The sequence below is a fragment of the Callorhinchus milii genome, unplaced genomic scaffold, assembly GCF_018977255.1.
Source record: "Callorhinchus milii isolate IMCB2004 unplaced genomic scaffold, IMCB_Cmil_1.0 Scaffold1, whole genome shotgun sequence".
In the NCBI taxonomy this organism is placed as follows: domain Eukaryota; kingdom Metazoa; phylum Chordata; class Chondrichthyes; order Chimaeriformes; family Callorhinchidae; genus Callorhinchus; species Callorhinchus milii.
In genome coordinates, this window is record NW_024704742.1 from 57,360,217 (window position 1) to 57,381,125 (window position 20,909).

General features: G+C 45.4%; 1 protein-coding gene across 3 annotated transcripts in view; it reads left to right on the plus strand.

Annotated features, from left to right (window-relative positions):
* The first annotated feature begins 5,218 nt into the window (after positions 1-5,218).
* The window catches only part of LOC103187404 (interferon regulatory factor 2), a 38,960-nt gene continuing 23,269 nt past the window's right edge, over positions 5,219-20,909 (plus strand). For all 3 annotated transcript variants that reach the window (XM_007906885.2, XM_007906886.2, XM_007906887.1), the window contains exon 1: positions 5,219-5,414. The gene's annotated coding sequence lies outside the window, so the exon portion shown is untranslated. The remainder of the gene's footprint in view (positions 5,415-20,909) is intronic.

Consider the following 20,909-nt stretch of genomic DNA (forward strand, 5'->3'; position numbering starts at 1 on the left):
GCGCCAGAGCCCTGACCCAGTTGCCAGTGGAGGAGCAGATTCTGATCCCTGTTGCAGTTGCCAGTGAAGGAGCAGTGTCCGAGCCCTGCCGCAGTTGCCAGTGGAGGAGCAGTGCCTGATGCCCTGACCCAGTTGCCAGATGAGGAGCAGTGCCTGAGCCTGACCCAGTTGCCAGTGGAGGAGGAGTGTCTGAGCCCTGCCCCAGTTGCCAGTGGAGGAGCAGTGTCTGATCCCTGTCCCAGTTGCCAGTGGAGTAGCAGTACCTGAGCGCTGCACCAGTTGCCAGTTGAGAGCAGTGCCTGAGCCCTGACCCAGTTGCCAGTGGAGAACGTGCCTGAGCCCTGACCCAGTTGCCATTTGAGGAGCAGTGCCTGAGGCCTGACCCAGTTGCCTGTGGTGGAGCGTGCCTGAGTCCTGACCCAGTTGCCAGTGCAGGAGCAGTGCCTGAACCGTGACCGTGTTGCCAGTGAAGGAGCAGTGTCTGAGCCCTGACCCAGTTGCCAATGGAGGAGCAGTGTCTAAGCGCTGCCCCAGTTGCCATTGGGGGAGAAGTGTCTGAGCCCTGAACCAGTTGACAGTGGAGGAGCAGTGTCTGAGCTCTGTCCCTGTTGCCAGTCGAGGAGCAGTGTCTGAGCCCAGACCCAGTTGCCAGTGGAGGAGGAGTGTCTGAGCCCTGCCCATTGCCAGTGGAGGAGCAGTGCCTGAGCTCTGCCCCTGTTGCCAATGGAGGAGCAGTGCCTGAGCCCTGTCCAGTTGCCAGTGGAGGAGAAATGCCTGAGCCCTGACCCAGTTGCCAGTGGCGGAACAGTGCCTGAGCCCTGCCCCAGTTGCCAGTGGAGGAGCAGTGCCTGAGCCCTGACACAGTTGCCAGTGGAGGAGTAGTGTCTAAGCCCTGCCTCAGTTGCCAGTGGAGGAGCAGTGCCTGAGCTCTGACCCAGTTGCCAGTGGAAGAGCAGTGCCTGAGCCCTGACCCAGTTGCCAGTGCAGGAGCAGTGCCTGAGCCGTGACCGAGTTACCAGTGAAGGAGCAGTCTCTGAGCCCTGACCCAGTTGCCAATGGAGGAGCAGTGTCTAAGCACTGCCCCAGTTGCCATTGGGGGAGAAGAGTCTGTGCCCTGAACCAGTTGCCAGTGGAGGAGCAGTGTCTGAGCTCGGTCCCAGTTGCCAGTCGAGGAGCAGTGTCTGAGCCCAGTCCCAGTTGCCAGTGGAGGAGCAGTGTCTGATCACTGCCCAGTTGCCAGTGGAGGAGCATTGCCTGAGCTCTGCCCCTGTTGCCAATGGAGGAGCAGTGTCTGAGCCCTGTCCCAGTTGCCAGTGGAGGAGCAGCGCCTGAGCCCTGCCCCAGTTGCCAGTAGAGGAGCAGCGCCTGAGCTCTGTCCCAGTTGCCAGTCGAGGAGCAGTATCTGAGCCCTGTCCCAGTTGCCAGTGGAGGAGTAGTCTCTGAGGCCTACCCAGTTGCCAGTGGAGGAGTAGTGTCTGAGCCCAGACCCAGTTGCCAGTGCAGGAGCAGTGTCTGAGCCCTGTCCCAGTTGCTAGTGGAGGAGCAGAGTCTGAGTCCTGCCCCAGCTGCCTGTGGAGGAGCAGTGTCTGAGGCCAGATCCAGTTGCCAGTGGAGGAGTAGTGCCTGAGCCCTGACCCAGTTGCCAGTGGAGCAGCAGTGCCTGAGCCATGACCCAGTTGCCAGTGGCGGAACAGTGCCTGAGCCCTGACCCAGTTGCCAGTACAGGAGCAGTGCCTGAGCCCTGACACAGTTGCCATTGGGGGAGAAGTGTCTGAGCCCTGAACCAGTTGCCGGTGGAGGAGCAGTGTCTGAGCTCTGTCCCAGTTGCCAGTTGAGGAGCAGTGTCTGAGCCCTGTCCCATTTGCCAGTGAAGGAGCAGTCTCTGAGCCCAACCCAGTTGCCAGTGGAGGCGTAGTGTCTGAGCCCAGACGCAGTTGCCAATGGACGAGCAGCGCCTGAGCCCTGCCCCAGTTGCAAGAGCAGGAGCAGCGCCTGAGACCTGTCCCAGTTGCCAGTGGAGCAGCAGTCTCTGAGCCATGTCCTGTTGCCAGTGGAGGAGTAGTGTCTGAGACCAGACCCAATTGCCAGTGGAGGAGCAGTGTCTGAGCCCTGCCCCAGTTGCCAATGGAGGAGCAGCACCTGAGCCCTGCCCCAGTTGCCAGTGGAGGAGCAGTGTCTGAGCCCTGTCCCAGTTGCTAGTGGAGGAGCAGAGTCTGAGTCCTGCCCCAGCTGCCTGTGGAGGAGCAGTGTCTGAGTCCTGCCTCAGTTGCCAGTGGTGGATCAGGGTCTGAGGCCAGATCCAGTTGCCAGTGGAGGAGTAGTGCCTGAGCCCTGACCCAGTTGCCAGTGGAGCAGCAGTGCCTGAGCCATGACCCAGTTGCCAGTGGAGGAGAAGTGCCTGAGCCCTGACCCAGTTGCCAGTGGCGGAACAGTGCCTGAGCCCTGCCCCAGTTGCCAGTGGAGGAGCAGTGTCTGAGCTCTGTCCCAGTTGCCAGTCGAGGAGCAGTGTCTGAGCCCTGTCCCAGTTGCCAGTGAAGGAGTAGTCTCTGAGGCCTACCCAGTTGCCAGTGGAGGAGTAGTGTCTGAGCCCAGACCCAGTTGCCAGTGGAGGAGCAGTGTCTGAGCCCTGACCCAGTTGCCAGTGGAGGAGCAGCGCCTGAGCACTGCCCCAGTTACCAGTTGAGGAGCAGTGCCTGAGCCCTGCCTCAGTTGCCAGTGGCTGAACGGTGGCTGAGCCCTGACCCAGTTGCCATTGGGGGAGAAGTGTCTGAGCCCTGAACCAGTTGCCAGTGGAGGAGCAGTGTCTGAGCTCTGTCCCAGTTGCCAGTCGAGGAGCAGTATCTGAGCCCTGTCCCAGTTGCCAGTGGAGGAGTAGTCTCTGAGGCCTACCCAGTTGCCAGTGGAGGAGTAGTGTCTGAGCCCAGACCCAGTTGCCAGTGGAGGAGCAGTGTCTGAGCCCTGCCCCTGTTGCCAGTGGAGGAGCAGTGCCTGAGCCCTGCCCGTTGCCAATGGAGGAGCAGTGTCTGCTCCCTGCCCCAGTTGCCAGTGGAGTAGCAGTGCCTGAGCCCTGCCCCAGTTGCCAGTGGCTGAACAGTGCCTGAGCCCTGCCCTAGTTGCCAGTGGAGGAGCAGTGTCTGAGCCATGCCCCAGTTACCAGTGGAGGAGCAGCACCTGAGCCCTGACCCAGTTGAAAGTGGAGGAGCAGCGCCTGAGCACTGCCCCAGTTACCAGTTGAGGAGCAGTGCCTGAGCCCTGACCCAGTTGCCAGTGGCGGAACAGTGCCTGAGCCCTGCCCCAGTTGCCAGTGGAGGAGCAGTGTCTGAGCTCTGTCCCAGTTGCCAGTCGAGGAGCAGTGTCTGAGCCCTGTCCCAGTTGCCAGTGAAGGAGTAGTCTCTGAGGCCTACCCAGTTGCCAGTGGAGGAGTAGTGTCTGAGCCCAGACCCAGTTGCCAGTGGAGGAGCAGTGTCTGAGCCCTGACCCAGTTGCCAGTGGAGGAGCAGCACCTGAGCCCTGACCCAGTTGCAAGTGGAGGAGCAGCGCCTGAGCACTGCCCCAGTTACCAGTTGAGGAGCAGTGCCTGAGCCCTGCCTCAGTTGCCAGTGGCTGAACGGTGGCTGAGCCCTGACCCAGTTGCCATTGGGGGAGAAGTGTCTGAGCCCTGAACCAGTTGCCAGTGGAGGAGCAGTGTCTGAGCTCTGTCCCAGTTGCCAGTCGAGGAGTAGTCTCTGAGGCCTACCCAGTTGCCAGTGGAGGAGTAGTGTCTGAGCCCAGACCCAGTTGCCAGTGCAGGAGCAGTGTCTGAGCCCTGCCCCTGTTGCCAGTGGAGGAGCAGTGCCTGAGCCCTGCCCGTTGCCAATGGAGGAGCAGTGTCTGCTCCCTGCCCTAGTTGCCAGTGGAGGAGCAGTGTCTGAGCCATGCCCCAGTTGCCAGTGGAGGAGCAGCACCTGAGCCCTGACCCAGTTGCAAGTGGAGGAGCAGCGACAGAGCACTGCCCCAGTTACCAGTTGAGGAGCAGTGCCTGAGCCCTGACCCAGTTGCCTGTGGAGGAGCAGCGCCTGAGCCCTGCCCCAGTTACCAGTTGAGGAGCAGTGCCTGAGCCCTGCCCCAGTTGCCTGTGGAGGAGCAGTGCCTGAGCCCTGACCCAGTTGCCAGTACAGGAGCAGTGCCTGAGCCGTGACCGAGTTGCCAGTGAAGGAGCAGTCTCTGAGCCCTGACCCAGTTGGCAGTGGAGGAGCAGTGTCTAAGCCCTGTCCCAGTTGCCATTGGGGGAGAAGTGTCTGAGCCCTGAACCAGTTGCCAGTGGAGGAGCAGTGTCTGAGCCCTGTCCCAGTTTCCAGTGAAGGAGTAGTCTCTGAGCTCTGAACCAGTTGCCAGTGGAGGAGCAGTGCCTGAGCTCTGCCCCAGTTGCCAGTGGAGGAGCAGTGCCTGAGCTCTGCCCCAGTTGCCAGTGGAGGAGCAGCGCCTGAGCTCTGCCCCAGTTGCCAGTGAAGGAGTAGTCTCTGAGCCCTGAACCAGTTGCCAGTGGAGGAGCAGTGCCTGAGCTCTGCCCCAGTTGCCAGTGGAGGAGCAGTGCCTGAGCTCTGCCCCAGTTGCCAGTGGAGGAGCAGCGCCTGAGCTCTGCCCCAGTTGCCAGTGAAGGAGTAGTCTCTGAGCCCTGAACCAGTTGCCAGTGGAGGAGCAGTGCCTGAGCTCTGCCCCAGTTGCCAGTGGAGGGGCAGTGCCTGAGCTCTGCCCCAGTTGCCAGTGGAGGAGCAGCGCCTGAGCTCTGCCCCAGTTGCCAGTGAAGGAGTAGTCTCTGAGCCCTGAACCAGTTGCCAGTGGAGGAGCAGCGCCTGAGCTCTGCCCCAGTTGCCAGTGAAGGAGTAGTCTCTGAGCCCTGAACCAGTTGCCAGTGGAGGAGCAGTGCCTGAGCTCTGCCCCAGTTGCCAGTGGAGGATCAGTGCCTGAGCTCTGCCCCAGTTGCCAGTGGAGGAGCAGTGCCTGAGCTCTGCCCCAGTTGCCAGTGGAGGAGCAGCGCCTGAGCACTGCCCCAGTTACCAGTGGAGGAGCAGCGCCTGAGCCCTGCCCCAGTTGCCAGTGGAGGAGCAGTGCCTGAGCCCTGACGTACGGGGAAGTGAAAACTGAAAATGAATTTCCGAGAAGGGATGTGACTGATCGTCGGACCAATGGAAGTCAGTGGAGGACTTCCGCAGTCTCCGGCAGAGACCGCCCCGGAGAGAGAGTTGCAAATTCTTAGGAACAAACACGAAAACAAATCGGGGGATTTTGCAGCTTCTTTTACTTTCGATCTAATTCCGCAGTTGGCAGTGCGGGACCTGCTTTGCCTCCGGAGGATTTCCAACCCGACTGTCGGGCTGTCAGCGCTCTCACTGAAAACGGGGGTCGTTTTATCTTTGGAAGTGACTGATCTCGAGGTAACTACCAGGTTTTTTTTTGTGTGTGTGTGTGTGGGGGGTTTCTGAGCGATGCCAATGCATTGAAACAGGAAGTAAGTTGTTTTTTTCTTTTGCAAAAAAAAATAAGAAAAAAACATGTAAGGTATTGGACATGTCGGGATTTCGTTACCATTTCTTGAGCCGCTTCCAGAGAAGCGGAGGAAAGTTTGCAACTTTTGCGGGTAGAATTGCAGTTTTAGTTTCGTTTTAGCGCACGCATTTATTTGGGAGGGGAGGAGGGGGGGGAATGGATCCAGAGGGTGGGTTTGACACTGATACCTGCGCTTTCCTGGTCGTAACAACTGCAAATAATGCACTTCCCGAGGGTCGTGGTCGTTGTTTGCAAAGTGACATTTGCACCGGGGGCAGTGCTTGATGTCCAAACGCATCACCACCGGCTCTGCTTTCGGGATCCGCGAGTGCCAGAAGTGAAGGGCTGAGGTTGACCTTTTACTGCATTTGGGATTAAAATATGGAGGAGCTCCATCACACTTTCGGTTTCTTCCTCCTGGTCCACACTTATAAACAAACCACTCACACACTCACACACACACACACACACACGGGGCGTCCTTCACGCTGTGAATGCAGAGGTGTGACCCACTGAGAGGACCCCCAGAGCTGTGGACTGGTGTTGTTTGGGATAGTTTCGCTGTGTGGCCTCAGGGACTGTTTTACATTGGCAGCCGCTTGATTTCTGCACTAAAGTGTCACATGCCCCGGACACGCTGACAGCAGCGCTCGCTGCCCAGTGCCCAGTGCCCGGTGCCCAGTGGCCAGTGCCCAGTGCCCAGTGCCCGGTGCCCGGTGCCCAGTGCCGGCCCCCGGTAGTCTGTCCCAGGCTTTGCGATGACTGTACGGTTGATGTTCGGGGCAGTGGTTGTGCAGCACTGTTCCCGCCCCCTCCCCCCGGGGCTCACTTCCGCCTTGTGAGTGCTGCACTGTCCGAGAGGGCGGGCGGGCAGGCGGGTGTGATTGACAGGCCCGGCAGCCAATCAGGCGCCGCCAACCGGGGGTCACCCACGATTGGCAGCTCCAGCCACCAATCCGGGTTTCGGCGGCCGGATGACTGACAGCTCAGCTGGCCAATCACAGGGCGAGTCGGTGGTGTACAGTAGCCCTGCGAAGCAGAGCGCGGTTACATAATCCCCGACTGTAATGTAGCAAACGTTTGCAACAGCCTGAGCCACATGAGAGGTCCCTGAGCTGGGGAGATGCTCATCTATTTATATTACTGCCGATAAATGCAATTTATCTTAGTTCATCCCGGATTAGACACACTGTGTATCTTCACACTGTTTTAACAAACAGAAAGCTCTGCCCTCCCCCCCCTTTCCCTTTTCACGTGTTGATCTTATTTTTCCACATAAAAACATAATTCTGCTGCATGTGCTCTCTGTAACAACATGTCTTAATTTGATACCGTATTTAAGGCCTCATGACCTGCTTGCACATTACTGTTTTGCATGAAGCATCCGTTTGATTGCAGTAATTAACATTGGGGGCTCAAGAAAAATGCAAACCCTGATGGAGTTTATTTCAGAAAGTGCGATCGGCTTTTAATAAAGATGTTACTTACAATTTTGAAATTAAAATGGCAGCATTTTGTATCTTGGCGTATTATTTTTATCCGTCAGGGATCTGATATGCACAGAAATCCCTCAGTGTCTGAAGTGGTTTGGAAATTGGCTTGATTCACAGGAAGTTTTAAATGGAACTGTATTGACATGGAAGGAAGCACTGTACAGTAACAAGTGAGGTGCCTCAGGGATTCAGTTTCAGCCAAGATGCTTTTTACATTGGACAGAATTTATTTGGAAGTGGAGAAAGAAACCAAGGTATTGTAGTTTGCAGATGACTCCAAATTGAAGGAGTTGCAAATTATAAGGAACAGAATGACCAAATACTGAGGATCTGGTTAGGTCAGGAAATTATACTATCAAATGGCCAAATGTTATTTAATGTAGATAAATATAGAGGGATGACATTAGGGAAGCAGAATAAACAATGCAAAAATAAATTAAATGATATTAGTCACAGGACATGACATTCTTTTTGTTCAGACAGGTGTCTACAACCTGCAGAAACACTTCACCGTGCTTAAGAGTATCCAAGCAAAGTTCCATGTATCTATACCAACCACACATGGAAATCTTACTGTATCTGGAATGAATGTGGATTTTCTCTCTGGATGAATGCAGCTGCTTACCTAATTCTGGAGAATATAAGTTGCAGGTTGGCGAGTGCCAAGGCTTGGGGAGTCCAGAGTGTGTGTTGAGGTACTGCTGGAGTCCAACCAGGTAAAACTGCATAGCTTGCCATTGAGAGCACTGCTTCTTGTCATCGTTGACCATTAGGGCTTTGGTTTACTGAGTTAACAGGAGTTGAATGGGAAGAATCCTAAACTTCTGTGACCATTCTGCCCCTCCATGTTCTGCTGACAAAGCAGGCTGCTGGTCTGTCATCAGCAGTGCTTTGGTGTACAACAACAACTTAAAATAATAATCCTTGCCCAACGTTTCGCCCTGCCGGGAATCAAACCTAGGTCTCTCGCTTGCATTTATCTAGTGCCCTTCCATGGGGTGTAATTCTAGAGTATTAAACTGTGTACCCATCTGGTTCAGGAACTGAATTTAGCACGGCCATAAAGGATTAACTCCATTCTGACATTGCTAAGCACATCATGTTGGAGCCAGCTCAACTCTAGGGAGATCCCATTTGCTTAGGACATGACATTTGAGACAGATTTAAGAACACCAATAAATAGCTTGCTGAAACCAACAGCATTGTCTACAACAACAATGAAGAAAGTACAACAAAAAATTGCATTTGTATAGTGCCTTTCGTGCTGGAAAGAGTCTCAGGGGGCTTAAGTAGGATCTTGGGATGCAGGTTGCATTGGTATTAAACTTTTAAACTTTTGACATAGAGTACATTTCTAATTACTGCATTACAGTAGGACATCTCATTATTGAAAACAGTGTAGCAAAGCAATCAGATTAATAATAATAATAATCCTTGCATTTGAGATAGTGCTTTTCATGGCTTCTCGACCTCTCAAAGCACTTCACAGAATAGACTGTAAAGTGAATTGACCGTATATTTGTGGGTGAAACGCAGCAGCCAATTCTACACAGCAGTGTCCCTCAAACAGTGGTGGATTGAAAATGACCACTAGCTTGAAAAAGGACCTGAGTTATGAGAAGAGGCTGCAGAAACTGGGAATGATCACACTAAGCAAAAGATAGCTGAGAGGGGGAAAGTGTGAGAGGGGGAAGAGTAATAATAATAATAATAATCCTTGCATTTGATATAGCGCTTTTCACGTCGGGAGGACGTCCCAAAGCGCTTCACAGAACACACTGTAAAGTGAATTGACTGTATATTTGTGGGCGAATGCGGCAGCCAATTGCGCACAGCAATGTCCCACAAACAGTCGTAGATTGAAAATGACCAATTTAATTATTGTTTTTGGTTTTTGGAGGGATTATTATTAGGCGTGTGGAGTAAGGAAACTTGCCCAAGGTTTCGCCCTGCCTGGAATTGAACTCAGGTCTCTCACTTGCAAAGCGAGTGCTCTAAACACTGAGCTACAGGACTCCAGAGTGTGAGAGGTGGAGAGAGAGTATGTGAGGGAGAGGGGGGAGAAAGAAACAGAGAGAGAGAGGGATAGATTGAGAAAGGGTGGTGGAGAGAGAGAAAGAAGTAGAGTGAGAAAGAAGAGAGGGAAAGGAGAAGTGAGGGCAGTGTTTTGTGGTTCACTGTCAGGACAGACGATCGAAGCCTCCCTCGGCCACCAGGGTGGGGGGAACCGCGGTCGAACACTGAGTGCCGTGCAGTTTCCCCACGAAATGCTCCCTCTTTATTTAGTGAAAAATTCCTCTACGTCCTTCATTTCATCTCCCTCCCTACCCTACTGCTGCGACCTCCCAACCTGGCCATTCCCTTTGCAGAGCAAACACTGCCTTGCTCCATGTCCCCCACCCCTATCCGCTCCACCAACTGGAGTTTGATTCCTGGAGTCCCTCCGACTTGTTCACTCCCTCCACTCTTTTAAGTCTCGTCAAGACCTAACTTTATGACTACGCTTTCGTTCACCTTTTCCCCTCCCCATCTCACCTCTCTCGGCTTCCACCCCCAGCTCAGTTGCCCAGCCGACAATGTCAAGATGCCCTTCCAACATGAAAAAACTGCTGTGTAAATGTTGTTATTTTTCTGGAAGCGAAACACAAAATATTGCTTACGCGGGCCATGGACCTTTCTCAAATAGGGAATCCAGCCCTCGCAGCCCAAAGGTTGGACCGCACTGCTATATGCCAACCATCTAGACTGCAAATCCTGGGTATAAAAATGGGTGTTTATGAACCTAAACTTCAGGCAATATTGTTAAAATAGACCCCAGTTTGTTTTAGTGACCATTCACCTTCTGTGTATTTAGCATCATCCCCAAATACTTCTCCAGGAATATTTTCCATAATAAGCATTAGGATGACAATTGGCATGATCGTTTATGATCTGCAACAGTGATCACATTGCAAACTCATTTAAACTTAGAAGGGGTAAAATTCCACCTAGGATTAGATTTACTTATTAATATAGCATTTCAGAGTCCACAGAATTTGCCAAATTCGTAAATGCAGCCTTAATTTTGAAGGTGGTTTTCTTTTAAATTTTTTGATGTGAAATGATTTCTGCCTTGGTGCCATAAATGTATTAAATAATCCTTGCATTTGATATAGCATATTCACATCAGGAGGTTGTCTCAAAGACTCACTGTAAAGTGTGGTGACTGTGTCTTTTGAGGCGAAGGTGCCTGCCAATTTGTGCACAGCAATGTCCCTCAAACAACCATGAAGTGAATGCTTAGTGTTACTTGGGGGATTGTTGATCAGGATCCCGGGAAACACCTGTGGTGATATTAAAATTTTGAAACAATCTAGATTTGAAAATGTAGGTCTTCTTATAAATGAATGAATATTATTTCCGAAGTAATCCAATACATTTGTGAAAGGAAGATAGCAAATTGCATTGTTGAAAATCCAGGACAGTCACAGTACTACTTCCACCCCTTTTGCATTTTTGCTGGTTACTAGTTATAAGTTACTTTTGGTTTCACAATCTTAAATTCTGCTTTCACGATTTATCACTTCCATTTTTCTCAGGAAGTATTACAGTTTATTCCTTATTAAACGTACATCATTTTTTTGTTCAGCCCTCAGTATGCTTATCTAATTTTGTTCTAGATTTCAATAATGTCAGTGTTTATATGATCCAGACTGTTCAAAAAATATGCGTTTCATTTGCTAATCTACATCTTCCCTTCTAGGGCCTCTTGGAAACATGCATCCAATGACTAAATGCAGGCACAATGCAAAATTTACTGTAAAATCCAGTGCACTTGCATAAAAGCTACAAACACAGTTTTTAAGCAAGCGAGATATTAAAATCTTTATGTTGCAATCCAGGGATACAGGTCATAAAATTTGCAATTCATAAGCTGTAATCTTTTATCAGTTATCTTTTAATCTTAATATTTGAGCAACAACTCCCCAGTAGAACTTGCTTTAATCTGGTGGTCTGGTCAATAATCAACAGAATGTAGCCAACTAAATTTAGTACATTAAATAACTAATTTAAGTCTGTAGATTCAGATCTGTGACCTTGTTAGGAAGCCAGTATTGTCCATTTGAATCGCTGGCTGCTCCTTTAATTTATTTTGTGTTGTATATCATATTTTTATGTAGAGTTTGCTGTATTTTTTAAATGCAAGTCCTTATTTAATTTCCTGTTGAACAATCCACAGATCTCATTTATCTCTTCCCACACACAAAATGATGAATTTATAGCTATTACAGTTGTGCGTGCGTATAGGCTAATAGTATTTGTAGGCCATTTAAGAGGAGAGCAGGTCATATTGCCCATTGAGTTACAGTGTTAGCTCAACCTCTGGAATTAACCACTCTAGATTCTCAGCTCGTTCCCTGTACACCTTTGGTCTTGCTCTGTCTCCCTCCTTTTTCTAATGGAGGCACCCGGATTGCCATCTCCTCCTTTTCCCAATCTGATAGAAAGACTACCCTCCCCAGTTATGACGTCAGTTGTGCTCTCACCTGTCCTCGTAGTTGAATCCCATTTGAATTTAATGCAAAAGCCCATCAGTCAGTCAGTTTTACTTCAAGTCTTCCTATATTTTTACCCATAATAATAATGTAATAATCCTTGAATTTGATATAGTGCTTTTCATGTCTTCTAGACGTCTCAAAGCGCTTCGTAGAATATACTGTAAAGTGAATTTACTGTATACTCGTGGGCGAAACGCAGCAGCCAATTGCGCACAGTAGTGTCCCACAAACAGTCATGGATTGAGTGACCAAACTATTGCCTTTTTTTAAGGATTATTATCCATGGAAAAGCAATTCAACAATCGACTAACAATTAAGGCCATGTTTGCTTACAGCCTCAAGCATGTTGACAGTGTTACTTAACTATTAAATCCTTAATAGCTCAGTGAACTGGAATGTTTGGCCTAACTTATATTCCACATTATTTTGTACCGCTTTATTACAGACTTGCAATCACACCTTATGCAAACAAGCTGAATACAGTACATTGTATTGTTTTCGTGATTCACTAAAAAAATTCCACTTCTTTATTGGTCTTTATGGAGAAAATGGTGCTTATCGAGGTGAAAGTTGATAAGGTTGTTGTCAGTTTACCAACTTTTATGCCCATTGAATCTGGATGATGTTTTCTCTTTTCTCATCCAATTTATGAATGTGGATCTGTTGATTTTTATTGTCTTTGACTATTTTTAACCATGATAAAAATGACACTCGCTGACATCTGTTCTCCCTGTAAATTTAGAATTTTTACATGAAATCTTAATTCTTTGTCAGCTATCTCCATTTTTTTCAGATTAAAGAATGTCAGGTGATCCCACATTATAAAGCTCCTCTGTTTTAGCAATTTAAAAGCTGTAAGGGTTCCATAGGGCAACAAAAACTGGCATTTATATAGCGCGCCTCATGCAGGGTAGCATCCCAGAGCCTTGAGAGTGGTGGAGCACTACACCAAGCCGGGGGAAGGTGACTGTAAGCACGTTCGAAGTGGAATGTCTTCAGGCGCAATGTGAAGATGGGAAAGGAGGGGGCAAGGTGGCGGGATTGAGGGAGTGTTCCAAAGTTTCAGGAGGCAGTGTCTGAAAGCACACCTGCGGATGGTGGAACGGAAGGCGCGAGGTACAAGCAGAAGGCCGGAGCCAATCGAGCGGAGGCAACAGTTAGTGAGTTAGGGAGTAAGCAGGTCAGAGAGGTAGGGAGGATCCAGGGCATGAAGGGATTTGAAGATGAGTGTGAGGATCCTGAAATCAATCAGTTTGGTGATAGGGAGCCAGTGGACCCTGGCAATGTCTTTGTTTTGTAACAGTAAGAAAAAGCGCTTCTTGTCATCAGACTATATAAAAGGCTTTGAACGCTTATCATTGTATCGTTCTTCTTAAATGGTATTTAATGACTATTGCAACACTGTTGAGCATTTGTGTTTAACATCCCATCTCTTTAAGCCTGGCCTTTGTGGATAGTTTGTGCCAAACACAGAATACATTATGAAAGTGTACCACTTTATGTCACAATTCCTACATCCTTGAAATTTGTCTGCATCTCACTGCTGAGTCGAGACCACTTCCTCCTGTGAGAACATGAAGCTTACTTATGTTCTGACTCCATAGATGAGGATGTGGATGAATTATTTGTGCAGATATCCAGGGTAAAATGTTGCTTTGTTCAGAGTTTGCCTACATGTAGACTGAAGCATTATACGACAACGTTATTTTACAAACATTTAAGACATCACTGAAAATTGTTTCCAATTTGTGAAAAAAAATGTGTCTGTTTTGAAGGAGATGTATCGAGAGTACATTGTTGACATGCTATTGCACAATATTATTGTAATGGATCAAACAATCTTGTTGAAATTTTAGAAGTTGATTCATAACAAACTTTCCAGCATTACTGGAGTCAGTCAAAATCCTAGTGCCATAAAATGTTCAGAATGGATCAGCCGTATTTCTACCCTCGACCCCACCCCCCCACTCCCCACCTACCTGGATTTCATCCCACAGCAAATGAGCAAATAGCAATATAAGATCTGGAAGGCCATTCTGCCATTCGAGCCTATTCAACCAGTTCACTAGATCTTAGCAGTTCTTTTAATTCTAATATTCCACCATTTCTTAATGCCTCAACTACCCAAGAATCTGTTAATTTTTCATTTTAAGTGACTCTGCCTCTCTGCAGGTGTCTGGGGCAGCACATTCCACCTTTACACAACATTTCTGTACCCATAGAAATGCTTTCTGATCTACGTTCTAACTGCCTTGTCTCTGATTTTAAGACTACGACCTTTGTAATCAATCTCTCTTCCAAGGGGAAAGACTCATCATTCTAACTTGCCAATTCCTTTTATTATTTTAAATCTTATTAAAATCTTATCTTATTTATTGTTGAGCTAACATATTTGTCCAATAATTCAGCATAAGCCAATTCGATTTCTCATAGTCTTAAAGAATTCTTATAACCTTTTCGCAACAATACACCAAACTATTTATTGACTTTTAGTTGTACATTATGTCAGTAGCCTTTAATACCTACAACTGTTTCCGTAAATCTCAAGAGATTACATTTATCTATCACTGCATACTTCCTTTCTGGAAAGAAAGTATCTTTTTGTTTATATTTGTGAAGCTTGGCTTTCTGTACTGATAAGAACCAAGATATCCACTACTCAAGGCAATTAATTGTTTCTGATAGTAGCAAAACTGAAAGCAAACCTATTACAAAGCATTCCGTGGTTAGTACAGTAAAATGTGTTTGTTGTACATTTGTGGAGTCCTGTAGCTACTGGTTAGAGCACTCGTCTCGCAAGCGAGAGACCTGGGTTCTTTTCCTGGCAGGGTGAAATGTTGGGCAAGTTTCCTTAGTCCACAGGTCTCTGTTTACCTAGCAGTAAATAGGAACCCGATTGTTAGTCGATTGGCAGATTGTGAAGTGCTTTGAGACATCTAGAAGATGTGAAAAGCTCTATATCAAATGCAAGGATTATTGTTATATTATTATTACTACTTTTACTTGGTCATGAACTATAAGACAAGATACACATTCATTGTATTCTTATCGTGAAGGTGTCATGCCAATGTAATTTGTTGTGTTGTTGTTCCTAAATTAGTTTTGATTTTTACTGAATTCACCCTTTTTAATGTTAATCATTCACCCCATCCTGATTTTCTCCCATTATTGACAGAAACATGAAAATCATTTTTTTTATGTGAATAAAACTGCCTTTAAACAAGGTCTTTACTTTTTCTTTGCTTAGTATCCATCGCTACATTTATGAAATACTTTTGTTTGTAAGACTATCGGAACGAAAGTTGTTAAAAATAGGGCCTTGCAGGAGTTAATAGACTGTACTTACAGTACCTTTGGAGGAGAATACCGTGCTTTACTAAAAATAAATGCTTCACTCTTATTTTACTGGAATATATTTTACATCCACTTACATTGTAGATATATTTGACATTGTGTATTATACTGAAACAGTAGGTAATGAGTATGTTTTTAGCAATATGATGAAGTGTTAAGAATGCATATATAATACAAGTTAGTTTGCTTTTAAAATTGGTGAATTTCAGATCCATGCTTTATGAAAAAAATCTAGAAATATTTACTGTATTTATGTTTTTTTTACAAAATCTTCACCTTTTGTTGCCCTTCCTGTTTAGAGATCTATTTTTGCACTTGCCTGAAGATAGGCTGTGATTGAAAACAATGGTGCTCAAACAATGGATAAAAAATTCTTTATTTAACTCAGGCAAATGCAAGTAGATCTGAATTTATGTTTGTTGTGTACAAAAGACCTCTATTACATTGGCTCACACATTATTTAATGTTGTAACAAAAAGTGAAAGTAGATAACCTCATAGGAATTAATGGTAAATTCATTAATTGCTCTGGGTCAATAGGTTGTACTGTTGTTTGGAGCTCCATGTGGCACTTGAGCTCATAGCTTAGGGGCTGACATTGTTGAAGTTCAATACTGAGGAAGTGCTGCAATTCTGAAGTGCCACTTTTCAGATGAGACATTAAAACAAAGTCCCGTCTGTTTTTATATGGCATAAAATAACCCATGACATTATTTGAAAAGAGAAACAAGTTTCTCTCAGTGTCCTAGCCAACAATCTTCCAGATTAATTGGTCATTAATTCCATGGCTGTTTGTAAGAGTTTGCTGACACAAATGGCTGCTGCTTTTGCCTACAAAAAATGTCATTACAATTGGCAGCAAATACTTGTGAAGGGCTTTGAGACATTCCAATGTGATAAGGCACTTTATCGAATGCAAGGATTTTTATATTACATAAAAAAGTTAGTTGGATTGAAACTATCTGAGCATTTAGACGCAGGTTATGATGAATAGAAAAATTGTACTGGGATGTTCGTGAGGAATGGAATTCCATAGAGATCTGCTCTGGGTCCTCTGCGGTTTGCACTATTTATAAATAGCTTGGAGGACGTATGCTTCTTGTAATGCTATCGTATTTGCTGGTGATATCAAGCTATTTAAGCAGGTGGCTGATTTAAGGTAAATAGCATTCAAGAAGATCTGGACTAATTATTGCATGTGCGCATGGTAATGCTAGTTGGATTTAATTATAAGATGTTGCTTATTGGAAAATGAATTGATAGACATTTACCCAATGAAGGTCAGTCCATTAACAGATATAGAGGCGAAGGATTTGGGTGTGATTACTGAACATTTGTGGAAGACCTTTAATTTATTTGACAAGAACATTACTCAAACTGACCATCGATCAAAAGAAGTTAGTTAACTTTGTGTAGGTCACGAGTGAGGTCACACTTGGAATATTTTACAATAGAGCACCACATATCCACAGTCTGATTATCCACATCAGGCTCCAATGCGGAAATGTGATGCTTGGGCTTGGGGGGGGTTGTGTGTGACGTTACTGGGAACATAATTTTTCCTGCAGAGCATGACTTGTGATTCAGCAGCTCAGAATAAATGTGGTTATTCATCAATGGAGTCCTGTAGCTCAGTGGTTAGAGCACTCGCTTTGCAAGTGAGAGACCTGAGTTCAATTCCAGGCAGGGCGAAACCTTGGGCAAGTTTCCTTACTCCACACAGAGCCTAATAATAATCCCTCCAAAACCAAAAACAATAATTAACTTGGTCATTTTCAATCTACGACTGTTTGTGGGACATTGCTGTGCGCAATTGGCTGCCGCATTCGCCCACAAATATACAGTCAATTCACTTTACAGTGTGTTCTGTGAAGCGCTTTGGGATGTCCTCCTGACATGAAAAGCGCTATATCAAATGCAAGGATTATTATTATTAATTTGGTCCAGACACAGTGTAGGGTTGACGTTAAGGACAGATTTAGAGGCACAGAAAATATAGAGAAAGTCAATGACAGCAAGAGGTAGAAAGTTAGAGAGAAAAAAGATTCAAAGAAGAAAAGGACTGACACAATATGTACTGTAGTGACAGTATAATAATAATAATAATCCTTCCATTTGATATAGCGTCTTATCATGTTTTCAACACATCTCAAAGTGCTTCACAGAATATACTGTAAAGTGGATTGACTGTATTTTGTGGGTGAAACACAGCAACAAATTGTTCACGTCAGTATCCCACAAACAGTCGTGGATTGAGTGACCAAAAATTATTATTTATTTACCGGATTATTGTCCCCGGAAAAGCAATCCGCCAGGCAACTAACAACTGGGTTCCTACTTACTGCTGGGTAAACAGAGGCATAACTGCTGATAGGGTGTTTTTGGTTAATACTTTGAGTTCTAACAATATATATTTTGTTGGATGATCCATTCTCCGCATTGCCTCCATATTGATAATGGGGCCAGTCTCCGTTAGTGTGGACTTTAGGGTCTCTATCATATACAGTTTTGTGATACTACATTAAACAACCAGATAGACCCAGAGCATTCAGAAGATAGCTCCAAGCATGATTCTGTAACTTAGGTTGTGATGAAATGCTTACAGAATTGAATCAATTTAATTAAGGAGGAAAATAAGATTAAGGGTAACATGGCAATTAAAAAATGGGGGTCATATGAGATATATGTGTGAGCAGCATAATTGATGTAAACAAAGTGTCTGACTGGCTCAGTTAGTAACATGCTTGCCTCTGAGTCATTAGGTTGTGGGGTTCAAATCCCATGTTGAGACTTTAAACTCACAATCTAGACCAGGGGTTTCCAATCGGTTGATTGCAATCGACTTCTTGGAGCAGGAAGACGTGGCCCGCCAATTCCCCTCACCAGTCCAGGCAAATCCACACCAACGTTCCAGTAGCTTCTGAACCCGATAACCATGGCACCGCCATAAATTAAGAAAAATTCAATAAAGAAAAATGTATTTGTATGGGTATGTTAAGTCGAGGTACCGTCTGCCTGTTCAGATGGACTTTAAAGAGAAGCGAGTTTCATCTGGTGTCCTGGCCAACAATCCCCCAGATAAAACTGGACGTTCACTTCATAGCTCTTTGTGCAATACTACTGTGTGTGAAATTAGCTGCTGCGTATGTTTACATTATGCACAGCGATAAATACTTTACAGTAAAATCCTGTGCAGTGCTTTCAGATGTTTCGATGACATGATACATTAAATGTTGTATTAAATGCAGGGATTATGATGAGTCACTGAGAGCAAAAATAGAGAACATTAGTTTAAAATTTAAAAGCCTCAATGGAAACTTGAAGAATTTGTTTCCACTATGGAATAGTTCATATGTAGTATATTTATATTCTGCAAGAAATTAATATAAAAATCCTTGCATTTGATATGATAGTGCTTTATTATTATTACTATTATCCTTGCATTTGATATAGCGCTTTTCAGGTCTTCTAGACATCTCAAAGCGCTTCACAGAATATACTGTGAAGTTAATTGACTGTATATTTGTGGGCGAAACACATAGTTTCACATAGTTGAAAAGACTCAAACCGCCTCATGGGATTTTTACTATGTATTTGTCGGTCATTTGGTTGGTGGTTTCGCAGGGGAAGTGGGGGAGGGGGTACCGCCTTACAGGTGAGCCAGCACACTGGCACCAGGACTGCAAAATTCATGCAATGATGCAGCTGCCTAATAGCGGAAAGTATTACTTTCAATGAAACAGAAACTGCACAGACTGAATTGTACAGAAACTAATCAACACCTGCTTTATGCTGGCTTTGTTTGCACCTGCATGGAATCATAGACCAAAATAGAAGTTCATTATGATGCTTTTATACCTTTACTTTTACATTGGCAGAGTTTATAGCATCAATTTTATGATAGATTGATAACCACACTGCTTTTATTCTATTATAACATTGGAACTGTAAATACTGCTGAGTAACTTTATAGTGGTACAAGGGATAAAATTATAATCCTTGCATTTATTAAGCACCTTTCATGTTGATAGGATGTCTCAAAGTCTTCACGTGGTTTACTGTTCACTGTAGTGACTGTGTATTTTGTAGGACCATGGTTGCTAGAAATCTGCTGCTCGCAAATCTTTATGACCCTAGCCTTAAGCTAGTTTTCCACATTAACGTGTTAAGAACTGTGGAAAACCGACTTCCAAATTTGCAGATTTCTGCATGTTCTTAAATGTTTATCCAACGGTCCTGAGTAATTTCAGGCCTCTTAAGTATTAATTTTGGAAATGTACAGCAGCCAAGAAGCGGAATCACATTTGTAATGCTACACTTTGTCAGATGCTCACTGACCTGCTGTATGTTTCCAACAATAAAGTACAGGAGCTGCTCATTACTAGAAACCTTCCCTTGGGTCTTGTGAATAGCACAAGTGAGCTTACGCGTTTCTCCAGAGCTATTGCCTCTGCTAACAACAAACTCTTAAGCATGGTGATTGGTTTCGCTTGTGTCAGACACGCGGCTGACCAAAAAATATTGGGCCTTGAGAGTAGCAGAAGTGAACTGATGCATTTCCCCAGGGCTATTGCCTCTGCTAGTAACATACTCAACAAGTGTCACACCTGTAGTAGATTGATCGGCTGTAGATTTTCCTTTTTGTATAGAGTTGGAGTATCCTAACATAAGCCGGTGCTCTTTTTAGAAATCTGGCTATGACTGATATTCTCAACGGGAGTACTGCAGTTGGCAGATTGCCTAACACAATGTTGAGTAGTTCTGGGTTCAACCATGGTGCAGGAGGCTGATGGTGTACTGTGTTCACCTTTGGAACACTAACTGCTTTTACATTAAAAATAATCTAGAACAATATAACAATATTAATAATTCATCGGTCATTCAGATTTTTAACGGGCTATCCAAATTACAACAATAAGTCTTTCTTGGGAGTATGTATTTGTGTACTTGATAAAACATGAATGAAGCAACAGACACACATGTAATCTTTTTAAATTTTTCATTGACTTGAATTTAGTTTGCTTGTAGCTAGTGAACATGGTACTGTGTAGGTGTGGCATTTTTGTTGCTTGCACAAACCAAAGCAAATGAGGCCGAACCCTAGTAATTTACGCAATGGCAAGTCATTGATGAATGACAAGTCTGTGCAAGTTAGAAAATTAAATAGGGAGCTGAGAGCTCAGATGATATTGGCAACTATACAGCAGGAAGTCAATGCAGATTAGGACCATTCTGAAACTAATTTATTTAATCAGGATGATTACACATGCATTTTACAACAAGCTCATTTTCCTTAGAAACCTTCTAAGCAACCGAGAGTGAGAGAGATTCATGCCTCAAATATGAGTTAGATTTAAACTAAGAGATTTGAGATATGAGTGGACCATGTATTAATACACTGTGTGTCAGACTGGATCAGTTGATACCATTCTCCCCTTTGAGTCAGAAATTCGGGGGCCCAAGCCACACATCAGGACTTGGAACTCACAATGCAGGCTGGCACTGCAGTGGTGGGGATGTTGGAAGTGCTTTCCTTTGGATGAGAACGTTAAACCTGTTCAGGTGGATGTTAAAGATCCAATGGCACTATACGAAAAGAGAAGGGAATTTCTTCCTGTTTCCTGGTTTAAAAAATCCCCCAAGTAAAATTGATTGTTCATCTCACAGCTGTTGCAGTGTGTAAATTGGTTGTCTGGAAATACACAGTCACAATGCTTTGCAATAAAATCTTGTGAAGGGTTTTGAGACATTTCAACTATATAAGGTATGTACATAATATCAAATGTAAGGATGACTATTATTATAAATGGTTTATGTTTCCTAAATGAACAAAAACAAATCCTGAACTTGCAGTGTTTAGGTATCACTATTTGCTACTGCTGCTGCAGAACAATTGCTGGCTTTTGTGTGTAATTGGGCCTAAAATGAGATATGTACATAAGACCTTTTTCTTTCTGCCTCCAGAGAGAAATCCATATTTTTGGAGGTGCTATGCTTTG